Raw genomic sequence first — 24,116 nt, forward strand, 5'->3', positions numbered from 1 at the left:
GAACTTTTTGAGATGATAGAATGAATGCTCTTGGTTCAATGACTATATGTACTTTTTAAAATTCATAGAACTGTACACCTGAAAAGGGTAAGTTTAACTGGAAATTCAATAAAGAAATTGTATATATCAACAAGGATGTGGGGAAACAGGCACTTCTTATATGTTGGTGGGAGTAAAAATTCATATTACCTCTTTGGTGGGGGGCAATTTTGCAATATCATCAAAGAGGCAAGTACGTATATCCTTTTACCCAAGAATTTTACTTCTAAAAATTTAACCTGCTGATGATAGTTATGAATGTATAAAAAGTTGCACATATAGGGATGTTCAATGCAGCATTATTTGTAAAAGCAAGCAAAAAATGACTAAAGGGACATTAATTGAGGTCTGGCTATACAAATTATATTACAGCTATACATAATACTATGCAGGCATAGAAAAGATTGAGATCCATGAATATTGACACAAACTGTCTTCAAATATTACATATGTTAATAGCAAGATACAGAATAATGTGTGCAGTATGTTCTCACTGGGTAAAGGTGTAGACAACTCTGGAAGGTTATAGATTCGCTTGGAGGACTCATAGGACTCAGGATATATTCATACTTGTGACTAAGTTTCATTATAGTGAAAGTATATGAAGCAAAGTCAGCAAAGAGAGAAGACGTATCGGACAAAATCTGAGGAAAACCAGATGCAAGTGTCCAAGAGTCTTCTCCCAGTAGAGTCCATAGGACACACTTAATTTCCACAGCTGTGAAATGTGGTCTATCAGGGACACACACTAGAGATCCAGTTCCCAAGGCTTTCATTGGGGGCCAGTCACATAGGCAACTTCCATCCAGCATACACCAATATTCCAAATTCCCCAAAGGAAAGCAGGTGACCAGCACTAACCAGTGCCCTGCACAAGTAGTCCAGGCACAGCAAACCAACCCCATCAGTTCTCTGAGTGGTGAGAACCTTCGTGAGATCCAAACTCCCAGGCACCTGCCATGGGCTCACCCTGCAAGTAGGTCCCCCAACGATAGCAGTCCTGGGCCTGCATGTTAATTCCCTTCCACCCTGAACAATTCTTAAAATATTTTACTAAATGACCTTTCTTATTTCCTCCCTCCTTCTCTCCCTTCCCTTCTCTCTTCTCCTTCCTCTAGCCCTATTCTATTTTCCTTCCTTCCTTAATTCTCAAAGCAATTTACAATTTTTAATAGAAATTCCTGATAACCCACAGGCTTTGAGCTGAAGACTGTTTCCAATTTGGAGTAAATGGCAAAGATGGTAGGAGCCTGGAAGATGGGCACTGGGTAAACGGGAAGCTGTGCATTGGTGCTTTAATGTTTACTTTGCTGCTATCTGCCCACTCTACTACCCTACTAGCCACTCACCAACCTGGGTAGTCCAAGCAGCCATCTCTTGGTCCCCACTCATTCATTCTTTCCAGATCAATATCATCTCTTCTGTATACTTTGAGGCAGAATTGTCAGGTCTCACTTGGTCAGACTTTGGGTAGATTCAAAGCTTTGTCTTGAGGGAAATTTGGCCCTTCCTCTTAGGCACCTCTGCTGTTATATATCAGTACCAAAGGGAGTGCTCTCTGGATAAGATATGATCAAGTTTCCAAATGTCCATAGTAATTCTGTCACAGATCACCTGGTATCAAAGCAGCTGGCTCTCTTCAGCCATCAACACTGAGTACTAGCATTTTAGTTACTATGTGAAAACCCAGTCCTAAATTGATTAGTATCTAGTTCCTGTCAAGGGTGTGACAGATACAACTGATATTTGGGAGGGGCAATCTTAGAGCCACCAGAATTTTTTTTAAAGCGTATTTTCTGTACTCATTTAGTAAGGTGGAAGGCAGGAGGGGTTAGAGAAAGGTCCCTGGACCTTGGAGAAAGAAGTGTTCTCCTCGAGCAAAACTAGTAAGACCAACACATGACAGAACAGAGCAGCTCCTACCAAAATTGCCCACACTTTAAAAAGTATGTTCAGTATTTTGACTTGAGTATTTCCTGAAATCCAGAGTACAACTAAGAAAGTGGTGTCCTTCTCAATTTTGTACCCTGAATGAAGAAAGAATATGTGAATATGGTGATTTAGGGTCATCTGCATGGAGTTAAAAGGCAACAACTAAAAGAATTGGTCAGTGTGGTGTGTCTCCAGCAAGTTCTGGGGGAGAAGGTGCCTGGGCCCATGACTCAGTATGCTATTTCCCTGAAAGTTCTTTCTTCACAGTAATGAAAGATGAGCCTCCCTTAGGATTATTTTAATAATCAAACTAACTGTTCCCACTACTACTTGATGTTAACTAAGCTATCTTGCCATGATATTTCTACAGGGTAAAAAAATGAGCTGATCATGGGTATTGTGCTTCCTATGCCCATCTTTTGCATGTTTCGTTTCACAAGGTTCTCATTCTTTTTATTCCATGAGGTGAAATAGATCATCTTTCTCTATAGATGCAATGCGGAGGCCACAGGAACCACACGTACAGAACAATCGGTGCACTTCTTGTTCATAGCCAGGCGGTCTGCTTTCTTGGATTTGCTCAGACTCACCAAGGTAGAGGAATGCAGCAAGATAAGGAAGCTGACTTGGAGGGCCAAAGCAGAAAAGAATGATTCTGCCCCGCGGGTGTGGCTCAGCAGGTTGGGCATCGTCCCTGCAAACCGAAAGGTCGCTGCTTCATTCCCAGTCAGGACACATCCCTGGGTTATGGGCCAGGTCCTCCCTGTTTGGGGGCGTGTGAGAGGCAACTGATCTATGTTTCTCCAGCTCTCTTTTTTCCCCTCCCTTCCCCTCTCTCTAAAAATAAATAAATAAAATTTAAAATTAAAAAAAAATTTGTTAAAGAGTGATTCCATACGCTCTTTCTTCTTTGGAATTACAATAATGCTTTGAATGGAGGAAAAAGTGTATTCACCTCAGCAAAAGTTCAGGATATCCAACAAAAACAAAGGACGCATACAATGGTACTTGGAAATTATGGCTAAAATACTTTAAATTCTTCCTAGAAACACCTGCAGACCCAAAGATTCTGGGAGCACATGATTTGAAGAGGAAAATTTTATGCCATCTTCCGGGAAAGTCTTCATTGCCAACAGATGACCTCTGGGAACGACACACTGGTAGACCCATCTTTAGAGGCAAGATAGTTAACTTGAATTGCAAAGATACTGTTGGGTCCACCCTCCACCTATTCTCTCAGGACAGAGGGGGAAAGGCTACTTCCTATCTTCTCAGAGCTTTGGTATGTTCATTCCACTTTTCTTACCTTCAGCTCTCTCCCTCAGCATCCCCAGTGAGCTGATCTAGGCCACACCAATTCCTGTTTTTTTATTTTTTCCTCCTTGTACGCTGTGCATTCCTAAACTCCACCTCCCCACAACCCACTGACTCTTTGATCCACCACTCCTGGCTTCTGCCCCGACATTCCTCTAAAGCCACATGCACAAATATCCAAATAACAATTTTCAATATTTACACTTCCTGTAGAATTTGACGCTGTTAACTTTTTTTAATCCTCGCCCAAGGATATGTTTATTGATTTCACAGAGAGAGGAAGGCAGAGGGTTGGGGGGAGGGAAAAAGAGAAAGAGAAACATCTACGTGAGAGAAAAATATTGATCGGTTGCCTCCTGTACAGACCCCTGACCAGGGATTGAACAACAATTTTAAGGCCATGTTCCCACACAATCCAGGTATAGTTCAAGGAATTAGTCTCTAAATTGGCCCTTCTTTTTCATATTCTCATGCCTTGTACAATGTTCCTTTTTCTTTCTTCTGCTTAAAATACTCTTCCTTCCTCTCTTCTTTATCTAGCTAACTCCAACTTATGTGGAAATTGAGGCTAAGAATCATAAAGTTATGTGTCACCACTTCCAGGAAGTCTTTCTAAAAGTTTTTTGCCCCTTCTCTAATGATAAATTAAATACTCTCCTTTGCATCTGTCTCAGCACCCGTCCCACGATACTATAATGGCCTTTCACCCATGTCAGTCTCATAGAGGAGAACACCTAGAGAACAGAGTGTAACTTTTAGGTCTCCAGAAACCATCAAAGGGTCTGGCTTATGTCACTACTCCATATGTTAGTTGAATAAATGAATGAATAAGATTGATTTGAATTTTTAGTACACAATGGTTTCCATTAAGAAAAGGGGGGAATTTATTTGATTGTTACAAATGTGTTTTAACTTCTCAACTCCATGGTTCTATTTTTAGTGAGCTGCCAGGCAACCTCAACTTCAGCTTTCATGTATTGTAGGAAACAAGAGGACAGATGTTTGGGCAGTAAATCCCAAACCTGGATCCCAGAGCTTAGTCATAAACTCCACGGAATATTTTCTTACTGAATTACCAAAAATAATAGACTCAAATGATATGTTTATAATAGAAGGAAATACACATTTAGTCCTTTCTAAGAAAAATGGTTAACTCTGCATTGTTTCAGAGAATGAATCACTCTGATCAAAGAGAGGCAGTACACTTAGGTAAAAAAATACATCTCCTTACATGACTATGTAATGACCCCATGGGATAGAATCTCAACCCTGACTTTTCCTAGCTGTGTGACTTGGGCAAGGTACTTAACCTTTCTAAATCTTCATTTTCTAGACCAAAATCCCACTACTTACTTTGGGAAATGGAGGTGAGGACATAGTGAGCTCTGTATGAAAAGAGTGCCCCGACCAGCCCCATGGTCTCAGTAACTATGGTCCATTTGCAGGCAATACTCTAACTTATCTTTAGTACATGCTTATGTGTTCCTGCCCTTTCAGCAGCTTCTTAGACTTTTTAGCTTAAATGACTCACAGGCACCTCAAACCTATTCTGTCCAAACAGAATTCATACTTCTCCCCAAACCTGTTCATCCTATAGCTTTCCATATATCAATATTCATAGCTCTATGAACATCTCTTCTCTTCATCCAAGAACAACAGCATCATCCTCTATTCCTTCCTCATCCCTGCCCTTCACATCCAGGCAATCCACTCATTCAGCAAATGTTACTGAGATCCTGTGTCAAGTCCTGAGATTCCTTCTTAAGCCAACCACCACCACCTCCCACAGCATGCCCCAAACTCATCTCCCGGCACCCACTCTTGCCTCTTGACAATTTGCTTTCCACATTGCAGCCAGAGCAATCTTTTTAAAGCGTCTACATGACCACATCACCTACTAGTTACACAAAACACCTCATAGCTCCCCATTACCTTAGAATAAAGACCAAGATCCTTCATGTAAATCATAGGCCCTACATGTTCTGCTCCCTCCCTGGTTTCTAGCCTCTTCCACCATTTCCTCATTCTTTTCACATTTCACAATTTTTTTCACATTTTTGATATCTGTGATTCTTTACCCTAAAATCCCAAGAAAATACAGTTGTAGCAACCAACTGTATTTTAAAGGAGGGTCTCCTTTCAGCCCTCCCTTCACCATTCCTCCCCTACCACAGAGCGCTAGGGCAATTTTTTTTTTTTTTTAACTCTGCCTAGAATATTCTCCTACTCCCTTTGCTTAGCTATTTTCTGCTCAGCTTTCAGATGTCAGCTAAAAAGTCACTTCCTCAAGGATGCCTCAGAGAACCCTTCTGTGAACCCTACACTAGCTGGCACTCCTCATACCACTCTAACTCAGTCTTCATAGCATTTAAGCCATTGCTCTTATCTACACGCTGAAGTGTTCCTCCACGCCAGTCATCCTCACTTCTGGCTGCCCGTCAGATTCGCTGGCGAACTTGGTGAAAATACCAACTCCAAAGCCCCACCCCAGACTAATTAAATGAGAATCACTGAGGTGGAGCCTCAGCGTTGCTATTTTTTAATGGTTTCCTGGTGCATCTACTGTGTGGCCAAGGTTGAGAACCACTGGTTCAGAGGACAAAGGCCTGCCTGCTCATCCAGAACTTTATCCCTAGTATCAAGCGCACAGCAGGGTCAGCTTCCAGCACACACTCAATAAATGGTAACTGTAGTTATGATTGTCACTGCTGTTCTTGTTGTTATGGTCGATTTGTTATGATTAAGATCATAATTGTTTTCATATTTTTGGCACCTGTTATTCCAAGAAAATAAAATTGTAACAGCCAAATCATCTTCTCAAAATTCAGCAAGTTTCTGTTTTCCTGTCAGCATAGAGCTTCAATTAAGGACCGGCCAGAACCTACTAGACATAATGTTTCCACAACAAGCCACATCTCCAAGGTGCAACAAAACACAGCCTATTAAGAAATTCAATTCATATCATACAATTTCTTTTTATGTAGATATGTATTAGTAATCATAGTCATTTGAATAGTGTCTTTCTAATTTTGTAACAACATCAGTTAATTAGATGGGCCACTGCTTCCTCATTCTGATTCTATTTGACTTTACTGTTCTCTATCACAGATTTTCTGTCCTATAATGTGACCTATTTTACTCAGCAAATGTCAGCCCCAGTCTCCATCCTGTCTTAGTGGTTAAGACTGGAGTTTCTTTCACTTGTAGTTTTCCTGTTCAGAGAACCTTCTAAGGACGCAGTTTCTGTAATCCAGCTCTCAACCATAAACCTGCTCAGAATCACCTGGAAGGCTTGTTAATACAAAAACTGCTGGGCCCCAACCACAGTTTCTAATTTAGTTTGTCTGGGGTGAGGCCAGAGAATTTGCATTTCTAACAAGTTGCCAGGTAATGCTGCTGCTTGCTGGTCCACAGACCACACTTTGAAAACCACTGCTGTAACTCACAATTCTCTGTAGCTACCACCTAGTTAATGACTGGTAATTTTTTTAAAAAAACAGAGAAGAGCAGTTGTTAGGCCTTTTAGGGGTACAGTGGATGAAGGCTACCCAGTTTACTCTTGACATTTAAAGCACAATCATCAGCTTTTCTCCCATCATTTCAGAGGTACTTTCTCTGTGTTATTTTTGTGAACAACTCAACATATCCCACCTACGATTTTCTCTTTTTGTAAGAAAAAGATCATGAAGGTGTGTGAGGGCAGCACACCTCCCATCAGTTCCGTATGGGCAATTCTCTCAGCCACCCTTGTTCACCACCCTGAAGCCAGCCAGCTTTGTGAAGTCACCTTCAGGATTGTTTAACACAATAGTGGGAAGAGGACTGAAATAGCAGCCAGGGAATTGCCAAGAAGCTTGTCAAACAAACAAACATTTTGGAGATTTTTGTAACTGAACGCCAGTCTGTCTGCCTGCCACTTCGAAAGCTAATTAATACTCAAGAGGCAGGTGCTGAGGAAAGTTTACTCAGATGCCAGCCACCTGGAAGATGGGGGACTCTTGTCTCAAAGCCCGTCTCCCTCAGTGCAGGCAGAGGTTTTTGTAACAAAGAAATCAAGGGAAGGGGTTGCAAAGTTCTCTACGTGCAGACGATCACAGCCCATTCCGATAAGGACAGTGACAGTCCCATGTGCATCATCCTGATTTAGTCATCCTGGCTTCATGTCACCCTGGTTCCATGGTCGAAAGGCAGCAAACCTCCCAGAACTGGAACGCCTGAAGGTCAGAGCCTGTATCTTTTGAAGTTATTTCCTAGGATTCTTGTATAAACATGCTGTTTATCTACAAGCTACATATTAGTCTAGTCAGAGTCAGCATTTACAGAAACAATGTCAAAAGAATGGTGGGGTGGGTTACAATTCACCACTGCTACAATTCCCCACTGTTACATAGGATGCACAGTGGTGAGGTGGGTTACAGTTTCCCTGCTTACAGTTCTGCAGGGATTGGGAGGGGCAGAGAGTAAAGAATTCTAAGTCACCCAAAGGATGTTACTGAGCCCAACACCAATGCCCTGGCAAGATGCCGGCTAGCAAGTGAGACCCTATCTCTGAAGTAAACAGCCAGTGAACATGAATTTTGAACTTTGCAGTTGCTTATAATGCCAGTGTGATGCATTCAGAGGTATACACATTTTCACTCTGCAAGGGGAGTGACTGCAATAGCAAAGCTTTCCTGTGCTCCCTCATTTAGGAGCTTGTGGGGCATTCTTAGGGTGACCAACTGTCCCAGTTTGCCCAGGAGCATCTTGCTTTTAGCATTTTCTTCAGACCCCCATCTTTTTCAGTCACCCTTTCTCCCCGTTCTACCATTCCCACTCAGCCTCATTAATACCTTCTTTGCAACTATATAGGCACCCGCTCCTCCAAATTGCTCTCTGTAGGCAGTCAGAGCAAGGACAATCAGCCAGGTACAGAGGGTCACCAGGATGGGGAGCCCGGGTATCTAGCAAAGGACAAAACAGGGAGAACAACCCCTTGCCCCCAGGGTGAACTTTCCTCCCCTAGCATATTGCCCATCATTCAGTTTGGATTCCCTGACCTTTCCTCCCTAGAGATAACATCTAGACTTCAGTTGTATTTCAGTTCCAGGCCAGAAAAGCAGCAAAACCAGGTAGGTGATACTAGGACCAGCTGTATTGACTACTGACCTCTTGCCCTAGCACTGATCAGCTAGTGGAGACCCTGAAAGGGCACACCTGGAAAACAAATGAATAGCCTATTGAAATCCTCCCCTGGGATTGCCCCTTAAAAACACTTTAGGACAGAGGACCCAGAGCGTTCTCCCTCTGGGAGCACCTGGGCCTTTTCCCACCCACTCTTCATACCCCCTGGGTGTGTTACCTTTACCTTCCTCTCCCCTAGCTTTAAGGACCCTCCTTTTGCCTTGGTAACTTATTTCCTGAGCCTATTTCTTCTACCACTCACTTCTACCTCTGTAACTTTCTAAATAAACTTTCTCTTACAGTCTGAGTCTTGGCTCTGATTTCTTTCCGAGCCAGAACTCAAGTACTGAGGTTGCTGAATCAAGGTCCAGTCTGACCCCATGGGTCTAAAACCTGCTTCTCTTCTCACTATTGCTAACACTGGTAACCTCTGACAATTTTAGTGTTACTTAAACAACTATGTTTTCTTCCCTGAGCTCGGTTTTCTGTCTGACTTCACTATTTCCTTCAAGCCTTCTACCATTCTAACTTTTTATACACCCCATGAAAGTGATATATCTTTTTCAGATGAAAAAAAATCTCAAAGTTGAAAGGATTCTTAAGAGTTTGTGCACTTCAAGATTCCCAGCCCTAACTGCACAGGATAACCAGTAGGGACTTTTTCCTCCCCTATCCAGAGCAATTGCATTAGAATCTCTGGGGACATCTCCAGGTAATTCTAATGTACAGTCAAGCTTTCAAAGTTCTTCCAAGTGTCCAATCCATTTCTACAGAATTCCTAGGTATTTAACTTCTGTAGTAAACTTTTCTAATGGGACAGAAGAGCATGTCTCCGTAGACAAGACCATTGCCAAACATCTGTAATTGCTCAGAAGCTCTTATCTTGACCCAAGATTTTGTTTCATTTTAACTTCCACTCATTGATCCCAGCAACACAGTATGTTTACTTCAATAAAAATTGTTTTTCAAATCCTCAAAGATAGCCAATATATAAATCCCATCTTCGAGTTTCCTTTTCTTGAGGCTAAATAACCCCAGTTCCATTACCATGCTTTACATATCACGTCTGCCAGATCTCATGTCCCCTCATTACCCTCCACTACATTCCCTCCAGTTTGTTAATGTCCCTCTCAAAACACACTGCTCTAAACTGAGGAAAATACTACAGATATCGCAAAGTTATTACATCCTTGATTTGGAAACTTTAATTGACATCACCTAATATGTCTAGTTATTTTAGGTACTCATATTGAGAATTGTGGTCCAGTAAAACCTAGAAATCTTTTTCACATGCACTACCTACAAGTTAGGATTCTCACCCTGTGTGTAACATTTAAATGTCACCTTACGGTCCCAGCCCACCTTTCCAACTTGATGATACTTGATTTTTTTATGTAATACATTGCACGCTCACTAAAAGCTATGCATTGTTGGCAAGTTTGCTAAACATGCTTTCTATGCCTTCATTCAAATCATTGTTAAAATGTGCCTTACAAGACTGGGAAACAGACAGAACCTTGTGGTATAGTCCCCTGATCACCCATGTTCAAGGTGGACTTCAAACCATTTGTCAACATGATTTAATCATGATTCATGCTAATACCAATTCTCTTATTTGATTCTTATCCAGTCCATATTTTTCTGACTCATCTTTAAGCATATCATAAAAGACTTTGCTATACATCTTCTCATACTCAAGTACTAACAAGTAAAATGATAAAATATTTGTGATTTGCTTAAAAATATTCCAATATCACCAAAAAAAAAAAATTTTTGGTAGGGGGGAGAATAATAGAGAAAACAAAAATCTCAGGATATTGCTAATTGTTGAAGATAAGTAGTGGCTATATAGCAGTTTATCATACTATTCTTTTTGTTTTTGTTTGAAATTTTCTTAACTAAAAATTTTTGTGAACCTCTTGCTAAAATAAAAGGCACTAATCCTATGAATTTGAGAAACTGGCAAAATTTATTAGCTCTAGCATCCCACTACACATTTTCCAAATTGGGGTAATTCGATATACCTTGATTTAGCAAACCCATGCCAGTTTCAAGTGATACTAACGCATTTTCCATATTTATTTCAAGATTTTGCCAAGAATCAACTTCATGTGAAGTTTCCTGAATCCATCCTTTCCATATTTTATGATTTGGGTGACTGAGAATTTAAAGAACATCACCTTTGTAAAATTCTTTAAAGTCATTTAGAAAAGTTAGGGGCTCTCAATAACTTCCCACCTGTTTCAACGACTTCTTAATGATGCATTTTTTTTTTCTTTGAACTGATTCAGTTATATTTTTCTAGATTGCAGCAAGATGTAAGTTCAGAGGTTCTAATTCACTGTGCATCACTCTTCCTGTTCATGTTCTAGCACTGAACCATAACCAAAATAACATCTTTTTTGTTATCTTTAGCATTTTTTCCTGCATGCCTCATCTCCAAGTGTCTAAACATTCTTCTCAATTACTTACTATCTTTTTTCTCTAATGGAAAAATCTTTAGGGAAAAATTTTATTTTATAAAAGCCATGGTTATCATAGAAATGTTCAGAAAAATAACTAAACATACAAAAGAAAATTAAATTAACCCCTAATTTCTGAACTTCTTATCAAAGTCTCTCTAGTCAAATAAATGTTTTAAATAACTTTCATATTTTTTAACCATTAAGATAACATAATTATATAATCAGATTTCTCATTTAGTTGGGTTATTTCATTTTGAGGCTCTCATCTTTTTGAGCCATATTCTTTAGCAAATCTGACTATGAGATCTCACCTATCATCTTTCTGACATATTTTTTTAATCTGCCTACCTAAAAATTGAGGCCATGTGTCTGGTTGCCTTATGTTTTCCTCTTTCAGGATTATTAATGCCTAAACAAACTATCTTCTTAACTACAACTTTCTTTTTGAATCAGAATTAAATTAAGGAATAAGGGTATTAATATCTTTGTCTAATTTGCAAAAAGTATCTGCAAGGAAAGTAAAAATTTTTCACGTTCTGTTTTTGGAAAATTCAATCTGCAATATCTATCTAGATAAAGTAGACTATTTCACAATTTCATAATTGAAAGGGCTGGAGCATGGGATAATAGAGGAAAGTGTTGCCAACATCTATTGCAACCTTCTTTATACTAGGCACGTCACATAATGTTTTGCTTATTTAATACTCTTAGAGGTCCTATAAGTTAACTACTGTTTTAGTCCCTGCTTTACAGATAAGAAAAGTGCACATGAGATAGGTTAAGCAACTTCCCTAAAACAAAGGTGATAGAATATCTTCAAAACAGATAATTTGTATATCCAGTGTGCAAAAATCTCCTTTGGTTGATATGTTCCACTGACAGTCTATTTTGCTTCTGTCCTTGTTTTGCATTTTATAATAAAAAACATTTCACCAAAGCCTCCACTTAAATGAGGTAGTTTATCTTAAACAACAATGTCCTTTTCACTCTCATTCCTTTGTATTATTACCCAAAGCCCTGCACGGAGCTGCCAATCTTATGCTTCTGTGTATTTATTCAGACAAACAATATTTTTAACATTCCCTCCCTCCCCTAAAATATCTATGTCTATGTCTTTGAATATCATTTAGAGATCATCATTCTAAGCCTTTTGTGACATATAAAGTTTCATGATTATGTAGAGCAGAAGCAGCATATCAATTTCAGCAGGTTGAACTTTGATTTGAAAAAAAAATGAAGATAGGAAAAATAAAGCTTGAAATACTAAACTGATCAAATTTCCCCTAAAAGTTGTATCAATGAATCACAGATTTGATCTCCTTTTTGCTCTCTCAGTTCTTTTACTGGAAATTAGTAGTTTATTATGCTTCACATTGGATGATGCAACGAAATCAAAAACCCAAAGCAAAACAAAAGCTAGAGGTTACTAGATCTGGCATCTTGAATAAGTCACATTCTTAGCCTTTGTCTCCTCAACTGTAAAACAAGGATTAACAATAATACCTCTTTGATAGGGTTGTTAAGAGGATTAAATTGAACATGAACTATAAATTCAATGGTTATGATGCTTATGATACTGATGATTATAGTTCATGAGGCCATTACTTCATTTATAATCAATATATTAAAATCAAGTATGCACAGGAGACTTCCAGCCAAGATGGAGGCCTGGACTGGCACGCTCCATCTCCCTCCACAACTGGGAAAAAGTGCAGCTGCTGTGGAACCAGGGGTGGCCAGAAGTTCCAGAGAATAAATGGAGGTCCAAAGTGTGAAGCTGAAAAGGAGTGGTGCTCATCTGACTAGGTGGGAGGGGCGAGGCTGTGGGGGAGAGGTGGGGCTGTGCTGGCGGCAGCAGCGACGGTGGTAAGCACAGACGCCCGTGTTTAGGGGGAGGCAAGAAGCACCTGGGGAGCGCCCACAGCTGAAGACCAGACCCGTCAGCTTGCAATTCCAATGCCAGGGATGGTGGACCCCCATTGCCTTGGACTGTGAGGCCCGGAGTGGGTGAGGATGGAGGAGGAGGTCCCTGGTCTCTTGGCAGAGAGTGAACAGCAGAGAGTGAATGACGGGAGTCCATCTTGGATCCCCACCCCTACAGAAAACACCACAGTGTGGTGAGGGGGCGCCTGGTTGTGACTAGCACAGGGCTCCACCCCTTATAGCATAGGAGGTGTGACAGCACCACCCAGGAAGCAAAGGTAAACGCAAAACTGTCAGGATGGCACAGATCACAATAGAGATCCCGATGACGCAGCTGACCAGACAGCAGATATCTAATCTAACGAAGCAGCAGATAGGAAATCTTTCTGAGGCACAGTTCAGAGCTTTGGTTATAAAAATGCTTACAGACCTAATAGCAGATCTTAAACAAGACAGGGAGGGAATGAAGGCTAGTCCTGCTGAAATGAACAAAAGCACATACGAAACTAGTGGTGATGGAAAGAAAACCAGGGATCAAATCAACAAGTCGGAACATAGGGAAGGAACAAACAGTCGACCAATGCAGAAAGAGGAAATGAAAAGTGAGGAAAATGAGGAGAGGTGCAGAAACTTATCAGACAGCTATAAATGGGCCAACATCCAAATAATAGGGCTGCCAGAGGTAAAGAAGAAGAACTAGAAATTGAAAAATTATGTGAAAAAATAATGAAGCAGAACTTCCCTAACTTGGAGAAGGAAACAGATTTACAGGTCCAGGAAGCACAGAGAGTTCAAAAAAAACTGAACCCAGGGAGAACCACACCAAGACACATTAAAATCAAAATGTCAAAAGTTAAGGATAAAGAGAGAATCTTAAAAGCAGCAAGAGAGGAGAAGAGAATTACGTACAAAGGGGTCCCAATAAGACTATCAGCTGATTTCTCAAAGAAACTCTGCAGGCAAGAAGGGACTGGCAAGAAATATTCAAAGCAATGAAAAGCAAAAACTTACAACTACAATTACTCTATCCAGCAAAGCTGTCATTCAGAATAGAAGGGCAGAGAAAGTGCTTCCAGGACAAAGTAAAACTGAAGGAGTTCATCAGATCCAAACCACTGTTATATGAAACGTTAAAGGGACTTGTTAGGAGAAAGAGGATCAAAACTATGAACATAAAAATGGAAACTGTATGACAACAACCAACAACAGAAGCTAAGGAGCCAAAACAAAGGCAAACTAAGTAGGCAATGAGAGTGGGAAAAGCGTTATAGGTATGGGGACCATTATGGGGGGAAGTCAGCAGGGAAGGGGAAGGGGGGAAAGGGAGGGAGATGGTACCGGAATTAAGAAGCATAGTAGGAGGGAGTGGAGTAGACAGGAAGAGGTTGAGAAGAACTATATGCACAACCAATGGGCATGGACTAAGGGGGTTGGACAACTGGAGGGAGGGGTGTCACTGGGTGGAGGGGAACAAAGGGAAAAGAAATTGGGACAACTGTAACAGCATAATCAATAAAGCATATTAAAATTTTTTTTAAATAAAATCAAGTATTCAAATGTGTAATATCCAAGTAACTAGAAGCTTTTAAAATATATCTGTAAATGATGTTGAAATTTTTTAATTGCCCAAATTTCCAGGGTTCTTTTTCTCATGATAGAAAAGTCTAGGGTGGGTGAGAATATTCCTGTTACTTTAGCATTTCCCAGCTTTTGCTGCTGATGGTGAATTTTGGAAAACCTAGAATCTAGGACTAAGCTTGGGTTGGTGGGTACTTGTCCTGAGTTGCCCTCTTCCTTGGTGAGCAACATTAGCCTCAACTTCTAGAATCAGGGTTCACTTTCTCAGGCTAAGGGAGATACAGTAGGGAGGCAGAGGAAACTCATACCTTCTTCCTCCCCTGCTAATCCTGTCCCTTCCTCCAGGCATGCCTTGCAGGCTCCTTGCAGGGCAATATGGAAGTCCTTGGGCTCAAAGTACCCTCTGTCCTCCATTGCTTCTCACTCTACTGATTTGCAATTCGAGAAAATTAAAGAAGAAATACCTCTGATGGCCTTGAAAATGAAAGAAAGTTGTGTGGTCCTTTGCACCTTTGAATGAATTGTTGAGATGGATTGTGTTCCCCAAACCTGGCTGTGACAAAGCTACACAGAAAGAACAGGAGTTTGGAGGCAGTATAGGAAGGGGAGGGGCAAACCACTCCTTGGGATGGTTGGGGAGCAAAGGGCTTCAGGCAGCACCCAGGCACTGGACAACAGGGTAGAAGGACATAGAGTCAGGAGGCAGAAGAGAGGCTCAGAAATGAGGCCCTGGACAACACATCTATCACCAGCACCCAGTTTTACCAACTACTCATTCTGTCTCCTTCCCGCCTCATCAGATGAAAAGAGCCTCATTGCAGGGCTCTAGACCAGGAAAACTCCTGTGGTCCTCACAATCACCCGCCTCATCATCTGTTGTGTGCTTGCTGGCTGGGTACCAGGCACTGTGCTAAGCACTTTACATGCATTATTCTTGAAATCCTCACAGCACTGTAGATATCATTAACCCATTTGCACAAAAGGAAACCAGGGGTCAGAAAGTTGAGTAATGTGCTTATGGTCACACAGAAAGTACAGAGCTGAAATTTGAACACAAATCTGTCTGACTCTGGGGATCCTATGCTCTTAATTATTAAGAGGAACCAACACTCATTTAACTCTTCTCTCTTCTATTCCCCCTAACCCTCAACCTAGCCTCCTGCCCACTTCCTTCAACTAAGTGTGGCCAGTTTACATAGCCATCTTCTGAGAAAATTTGCCTCATAAGTTGCTAGGTTGCGTCTTGTGGCCAACCTTCATGTCCTGTGACTTATGATCCTGGCCACAATTATTCCAGCAACTGCTGGTTGAACCAAAGCCTAGGCTGGACTTGCGCCATCTCATTTAATAATTATAACAAAGCTGTAAACTAAGTATTAAATATTAATCCCATTGTGAGGGTAGGAAAACTGACACTCAGAGAAGTTAAGTTACCTGCCTGAGGTCGGACAGCTAGTAAGAAGCAGAACTAGGATTGGAAGTTTGGTTCATCCAAATGCTTGAACACTCTGCTCTACCTCCTTTTTTGAGGGACATCAAGAGACCCTCTTGAATGCAGTCTGTGACAACAGAGGGGGATTTTCCAGCTCCTGCATCAGAAGATGCAGGCAGAGTACAGAGTCAGAGAAGAGCTGAGTCTTTACAATGGAAAGTGATCAGATAGATGTCCAAAGTTGCTGTCCAGTCATGTGACCTGGCTTTACGCCCTCATGAAAAGGCCTCCCACTCCAGCTGATATGCAGCAGTAGTCTGTTACCTGTGTTTCCTACTTTTCCATGCGCCTGGCAATCCTTATCACTTCAGGTAACGGAACCCAGCCCTTGTCATCTATGCCTCAAACATATACACTCCCTTAGGTTCAAACTCCCTGCAACACAACCCATTATGATCTTGTCCTGATGGAATGGAGTGGTGAGGGTCTTGGATCCTTAGAGACCCTGATGCTTGAATTGTACCTCCAACCCTAGTCTCCAGCTTTACTTCCCCCTCCACCAGCTGACTCCCTCCCCTCCTTCTTCATTGTCTGCTAGCCCCAGAAGAAGGATCACTGAGGCCCAGGGGTGCTTTCCAACAGACCCTGAGTGTTCTGAGTGTACACCAAATTCTTTCTGGTTGCAAGTCAGATGCAATGTGCAACTCAGAAGGCCATGCAAGTATTGACTTCCATAACTTCCACTTTCCAGGTCCACCAAGGTCTTAGGGTGACCGAGAACAAAGCCAGAACCTTTTTCCAGGCCTCTAAGCCCTGCAGTCAGCCTGTCTCTACACAAGATACCAGAGCCCATAGGAGTCCCCACATCTCTGAGGTTGATCAGAGAAAAGAGCTGCTGGTGAGAGTGCTGGGAATGCTAGCAGCAAGTCACAAAGACATTTTTAGTGCTCCCATAAAGTCTGTGTATTCTAGGAATGTGCTATTCCAAGAAAGATCCAGGAATAAAAAAAAGCTGGATTCCCTGGCTTCAGTGTCTCTTCCCTTTGATACCCTCTGTTATATGGCTAATTTGGCAAATGGTCAAATTGCTCTCCTGATCTTTACTAAAACAACAAAAAAAGCTGAACATGAAAATCACTTGGTTATATCAAGCATCTCACTATACTCCTCCCTTAGGGAGGCAGGATATAGTAATAAAAAACAGACAAAAAGAAAACATTTAACCAGGAACTTGTATTTTTACATAGGTTTTCTACCTCTTTCTACCCTTCTTTGCAGGGCCTCCTGCTGTTCTATTACTTAGTCACCAAATTGTTTTATCTCCAAATTTGTTCCTCTTTTCCATGATCAGTAACATCTAGAAACTGAGTTCCCAAGGCAACGACAAATATTTGTTATTCTTTCTGCCATGTGACTTATTCTAAAAATAAGCTCAGATATTTTTCCTGCCATCAAAATGCCAGTAAGAATATAAATGGATATTGGTTTTTTATGCATACCTGTGAGATAGAGAAGGTATAATACTACTTGGTTAAAATTTCTAGGAATTCTGTGAAAGTCTTAAAAGAAAAGATAATATAAAAATGGGGGTGTTAGATTATTATATCTTTAAAATAAAACAAGCAAAGGAAAGCCTTTGGAAAATGAATTAAAACAAGCTGATACGCATAGGTTCACATGCACCCTAAGAGTAGAATCTGTTTTCTTTTTTTTAGAAAGGAGTTGCAAAGAGAAGACCACACATATGCTCAGAGGTCTAGTCAAGATTTAGCCTTTTTCCTTTGAAATGTCCCCTGATGTGCCAGCCAAGGACCCCCAGAGACCTCCATTTGAAGCTGACAGTACTTGAAACCAATTAACAAACAAGGTTTACTTTCTGTTCTCATGTGACTCTGGGATGGATGACCTTCCAGAAATCCTGGATAAAGTCTCCATTTAAGGCTCCAACATAGTTATGACCTCACTGCACAAATCATTGGGTATTAGGGAGCTTCCAAATTAAATGGGGGCTGGCAATGGCAGCGTTACAATAGTAATAGTGCTGCTTATAAAACTTTACATTTTGGTTGGTGACTGGAGGCAGCTGTGTCGGCAAGTGGTTCCGTGAAGCCTAGAAAAATCCTGCAAATATGTCTCTATACCCATCTCTTGAGGATCTGAAGGTAGACAAAGTAATTCAGGCTCAAAGTGCCTTTTCTGAAAACCCTGCCAACCCAGCAACTTTGTCTGAAGCATCTGCTCCCATCGCTCAAGATGGAAATCTTTATCCTAAATTGTATCTGGAGCTTTTTCCATATATGGACCTGGTTTTAAATGAAGAAGAAATACATGCAAATATGGGCATGGTCCCTGGAGCACCAACTCAGGGGCAGTTGGTAGCAAGACCTTCCAGCATGAACTATATGGTGACTCCTGTAACTGGTAATGATGCTGGAATACGTAGAGCAGAAATTAAGCAAGGGATTCGTGAAGTCATTTTGTGTAAGGAACAAGATGGAAAAATTGGGCTCAGGCTTAAATCAGTAGATAATGGTATATTTGTTCAGCTAGTTCAGGCAAATTCTCCAGCCTCATTGGTTGGCCTGAGATTTGGGGACCAAGTACTCCAGATCACCGGGGAAACCTGTGCAGGCTGGAGCTCTGATAAACTGCACAAAGTGTGATCAAACGGGCTTTTGGAGAGAGGATCACTGTTACTATTTGTGACAGGTCCTCTGAACGCACGATTACTATGCATAAGGATAGCACCGGACATGTTGGTTTTATCTTTAAAAATGGAAAAATAACATCCATAGTAAAAGACAGTTCTGCAGCCAGAGCGGTCTCCTCACAGAACACAGCATCTGTGAGATTAATGGACAGAATGTCATCAGATTGAAGGACTCTCAAATTGCAGACATACTGTCAACATCTGGGACTGTAGTTACGATTACAATCATCCCTGTTTTCACCTTTGAACATATTATTAAACGGATGGCACCAAGCATTATAAAAAGCCTGCTGGACCACACCATTCCTGAGGTTTAAAAGTCGTGACACAATGGCAACTTGGCTGAACTTCTGCAGTTTCCTTCTTTGGCAACTTAACTTTGTATTGCACCTGGAGCTTTCTAGGAGCCAGAGAGCATATGCTGCATGAGGTCCTTTCTATCGGACATTAAGGCTGGGAACCTTAACTGTTTGATCTGATACCTTGTTCAGACTTCAAAATAGTTGTAGCCTTATCCTGGTTTTACAGATGTGAAACTTTAAGAAGATTTACTGACTTTCATAGATTAGTTTCTCTACTGGAAACCTGATGCTTTTACAAGCCATGATGATTAGAATGACTGATGCAGGCTTTAGCTTTGTGTTAGAACCATCAATTCTATTCTAGAAATCAAGTAGTGCTGTTCATACTACTTTAGTTCTATGGTATATTTGCATTTTTACTGTTACTATAGTACATTTAGAATGATTGCTTTTGATAATTTTTTTTCCTGTGTGTGTAGTGTGTATCTGTAAAACACCAATTAAATAACACTAGATTCATTCCATATAAGCATTATACAATGTATGTATGTTGCAAGAGACTGTATTATTATTAAATTTTAACTACCTTCACTTAGTAGGCTTGAACTGTCGCCTTAACTATGTTAAGCATCTAGAATAAAAGCCAAAATATAACTATTGCTGCCTTTCTAAAACCCAAAATGTAGTTCTGTATTAAACTGAAATGTATACTAGCCCAAAACAAATTAGTGGTGTATCCTGAGCTATATGTATCATAACTGCTCAGCTGCATTTGATATTTTCTAGTCATTGTGTAATGGAAACTTCTCCAGGTTACTGGTATCATTTTCTGAGATATGAATCACTATATATTTAATGTAAAAATTCTTATCCTAAGTAGAATAAACTTTTGACTTCTTTTTTTATTTGTAGATTAAGTAGGATAATGCCTAATTTTAACATTTTACTCTAAACATGTGACCTAGCTTCTTTGGGATGGTCTTACAATGTTGCCCTGGTAATTTGTTCTATCTCCTGACTCCTCTCTGCAAACAAAATCGCATTGACACTATCCTGATTCTCTTCCTCTTTTTGATTTATGCCTATTCCAATTGAACATGTATAAATAAAGTTAAAATTTAAAAAGAAACTTTACATTTTGATTGTCTCAACAATAATTTGCAAACACATTATGTCCACTCTCCTCTTTGATACTCAGAGAAACTCCTTAGGACAACAGAGGATGCATATACACCCATGCACGAACATACCCTACTCCATTTTGGAGGCAACTGAAAGCTGAGACTAAAGAGCAAGGGAACTTGCCCAACCTGTGTGTGGCCTGGTGTACAATTCAACCAAGGCTTCCACTTCCAGCCCTGTATCTTTCTATCCTAGATGTTCTCTATGTCTCCACCTCACCATCCCTGCTATCATCCAAGAATCCTGAAACCAATAGGATTTGTGATACAGAGGACTAGGAGTTTAAAAAGCAAGACTGTAACAAAAACGAAAACAAAAAACAGGAAAAACTGAGATGAACTCATGCAAGATAGAGTCACTAAGGAAACAGAGAATACTCTCTCTCTTCCTCCTTCACATCCCTCCTGCTCGTGACTGGACTTCCCAAATGGTCTGTTTCTCCAATATTCAATAGTCTTTAAAATACTTTAGCTAATTTTCTTGCAAGTATATCAGTCAGTACCAGTCACATTCATGTCACTATCTCCTTTGACGCATGTTCCTTATTTGACGTTCTCTTTGAATCCTTCCCCATTCTGGACATACCCACCTATCCAGTTTGTCAAAATCTCACTTCCAATGCAATGCAGAAAGAAAATGTACCACCTATAAAGTGATTTTCAGTTTTTTACTCAATAAATCAACCAAAAAGTAAATAAATAAATATGTGCTGAATCAGGAGGGAACTCTTTGGGGTGATGAAAATGCTCTATATGTTGATGGGGCGAAAGGATTGTTTTAGCGGTAAATGAAGTAGTGAAAGCCTAGCACTTAGCACAGGGCCTGGCACCACATAATTCCTTTACGGATCATTGCAAATCATTGCCTTTATAGCACTATCTCTGCAGTATTGTCTTCAGTTCAGAGCAGTTTATTTTGAGATACTAACAAACTGGAGGGTAGAAGGTCTAAAGAAGAGAAGGAAGCTCCTACTCACAGAATTTCCATCAGCAACTTGTTCTTCTCTTTTTGCCCTTGTCCATCTTTGCCTTGTTTTGGTGAAGACATAATATATTTGTCTCCTGAGTATCAACTCTACCTAATTTCTCAGGTATATTGAAACTTCTTCACCTTAGTGGGAGAGCATCAGAAAACCTATGATTGCTCCCATGCCTGGGAGCAACCGTCCTGGAAGGAATTTAACCCATCCTTTGGGAGAATCTTGGCAAACTTCCTTAGCTAAATCCATCCCCAAGTATGTAACAGTCTAGGTCCTGTTCTCATTTCATGTCCACCCCAGCACTAGAGCCTGACCGCAAATGTTGACCAAATTGGTAGGGGGCTGACTCCCTCTACTGGTTTCAGTCCTGTCCTTTCATGTAGGAACTGGTCTGTTTCCGGTGTCTTCCTGGTGCTCGTTCAGACAAACCTCCCTGTCCAATGACTTGGCCAGAGAACAAAAATATATTCCCTAGATGCCCCTGCAGCTGGGACCCACACCCCAGATCAAAGCCCTCGACTACAGCCATGGCCTGGATCAAATATGAGTTTATTCCTCTCCTTTGGCCATGATAATCTACCCAGCGCAACTTCCATTTAACTCTCTCCCATCTGCAAAGAGCTTCAGGCACATTTCATGTCTACAGATGTTCCATTTAGAACACTGACAGTGAGGAAGGGAAAAAATTACAGAGCTGATATATGTGTTCATAAGACAAAGCAGTCTATGGAAGATTTAGTGTAGCGGTAAATAGGTCTAATAACTTTAATAGACTTAAAATGTTTAATAGTCATTGCTGTCTTATCGGCGGCGGCAGCCGTCCGTCTCGAGAGACGATGGTGTAGCTTCTTAAGAGTCTATCTGCACCGCCGAGAATGGCTGTGCAGTCCGACTCGGGAGTGACAAGGTATCTGTCTCCTCCCGTGTTGAATCGACATCTTACGATGACGCTGGAGTGTCCTCTCCAGTGAAGCTGAAGCTACAGAGCCTGGGCAGGGTGATATGGAGGGTCTGCTGTTGCCCAGGCAGCAGACCCCCCCTCTCTTCGCAGCTGAAGGGTCCAAGGGAAAGACGGAATCAATACAGCTTGGCTGTCTTATAACTTAATTGATTCATTCATTGTGTACTCACTCATATATTCATGCTTGCACTGATTTGAATCACAGATTGCCTGGAACGTGCTCAGCACTGGATATATAAATATGAATAAGACCTAATCCTTGCTCTTAAAGAACCATAAAAATTAGTATTCAGAATGTCAATTTCATCACCTTGGTTTAACAAGTGAAAGTTTTTATGTCTGGTATGCTCTGTTAAAGAAAAGAGAAAGATGTAGCATACCTCAGTAGATTATATGTATGCATTGTTCTCTGCATATGTATAAGGGACTTAAGCTTGCTCAGATTTTCTTATCCACAGTGTAGGGGGGCGTCCGGGAACCAATCCCTCACAGATCTCAGGGGACAGGTTAAATTCTGGGGAAATCAAAAGTTACACATGGATTTTTTACTTCATAGGGAGTCAGTGCCTCTAACCCCAGTGTTGTTCAAGGGTCAACTGTATAAGATAATTACATTCAACAATATCAGTTATAATTAGCACAAAATGTGATGTGTGTGAGCTTCACTTCTATAAGCCTTGAGTCTGGCATTTATAGATCTTCATCACACTTCTGGCCTCCTAGTTATATGGCATTAGCCTTACTTCCTCACCTCCAAAATGGGAGTAACAGTAGCTCACAGCTCAGATGAAGTAATGTGTTCAAAGTACCTAATATGGTGCCTGGAAAATACCTGTTTACATTGTATTTTCCTTTTCAAATATGCATATGATATGTTTTTATTTATGTAGATTACATAAACAAGATCTTTTCATTTTTCAATATTACTTTAACACCTCCATTTGGGATTACTAAAGTCAACTGCAATTGGTCTTGAAAAGGAGATTAAAAGTAAAAGCAGTAACCAATGAAGACAACATACTCATTACCCTAATTAAAAAGGAAGTAAACAGAAGTAAGCAGCCCATAGTCCTAGAAGTTAAAATTTGTGAGAAACTTAACAAAACTACCCCCAATTAGGAAAGATGTTAGAGTACATGAAACATCACTGGTTAACAGTAAACTAATCACAAGACACATTAATAAAATGACAGCATCCCCTTCAAGGCTGTCTTCAAAGCATATCTGGTCTCTGTATTAAGTTCTTAACACCACAGAGAAAGTGAGACCTTGACCTTGAGGAGCTCATCCTAAACATTCCAAAATGTTAAATAAGTAGGAGTTTGACACAAGAGTGAAATACAGGAGAGCCTAGGCCTCTTCAGGCTGGGGAATGGCAGACATGGAAGAGCCATGACAATGTTCTTTTAAACATCTGAGACTATCTTATGGAAGAGGATGTAGATTTGGTCCATCTCTATGGCCCAGGGGGCAGAACTAGTGTTAATGGCAGAGGGAAGATGCAGGGAAGGAGAAATAATTCAATTAAACATTTAAAAGATCAGATCTATTTAACAGAGCTGTTTAAGACAGTAAGACAACTGTCTCTGGGGGTTAAGGGAGGTAAAGTATAAGAGGGCAAGAAGAGACTTGAAGGATTCAATAGAGAATCCAACTTGGTCAAGAAGCTGGACTATGGATTTGGCTGGCCCATGATAACTTTTTCAGGTTTTCGTGATAAAATAAATAAATAAAACAATGGTATACTCTCTAAAGCCCATTAACTATAAAATGAGAAAAATAATAATATTGACCTGACAGAATTGTGTGGAGATCACAGTATCTGAAAAAGTCTTTAACATGAAAGACAGAGATGAAAACAACACTGAAGCAGAGAAAAGAGTAAGGAAAACTCCAGTTACTATTCTCAGAAAGATGAGAAAATGTTGCATCTATGAGACCAAGAGAGTCTACAGTTTTGTTTAAAGAAACCATCAGAAAGTAAAAACAAGTGTTTAGAAATTTAGACTATAATATCTGAAATACATTTTAACAGTTGACTTGAAAGATAAAGTTGAGGGAATATCCTAGAAGGTGTCAGAGAGTATGGAGAGAAAACAAAATAAATTAAAGTTTTAATGAAAGAGGGGCAACATC

General features: G+C 40.5%; 1 protein-coding gene and 1 pseudogene across 1 annotated transcript in view; one reads left to right on the forward strand and one right to left on the reverse strand.

Annotated features, from left to right (window-relative positions):
• ENTPD1 (ectonucleoside triphosphate diphosphohydrolase 1) overlaps window positions 1-24,116 on the reverse strand; it is a 106,473-nt gene that overhangs the window by 66,128 nt on the left and 16,229 nt on the right. The window lies entirely within an intron of this gene.
• LOC150009934 (syntenin-1-like) lies at window positions 17,976-18,880 on the forward strand (annotated as a pseudogene).

Source organism: Furipterus horrens, unplaced genomic scaffold, assembly GCF_987537825.1.
Source record: "Furipterus horrens unplaced genomic scaffold, mFurHor1.1.pri manual_scaffold_5, whole genome shotgun sequence".
Classification (NCBI taxonomy): Eukaryota; Metazoa; Chordata; class Mammalia; order Chiroptera; family Furipteridae; genus Furipterus; species Furipterus horrens.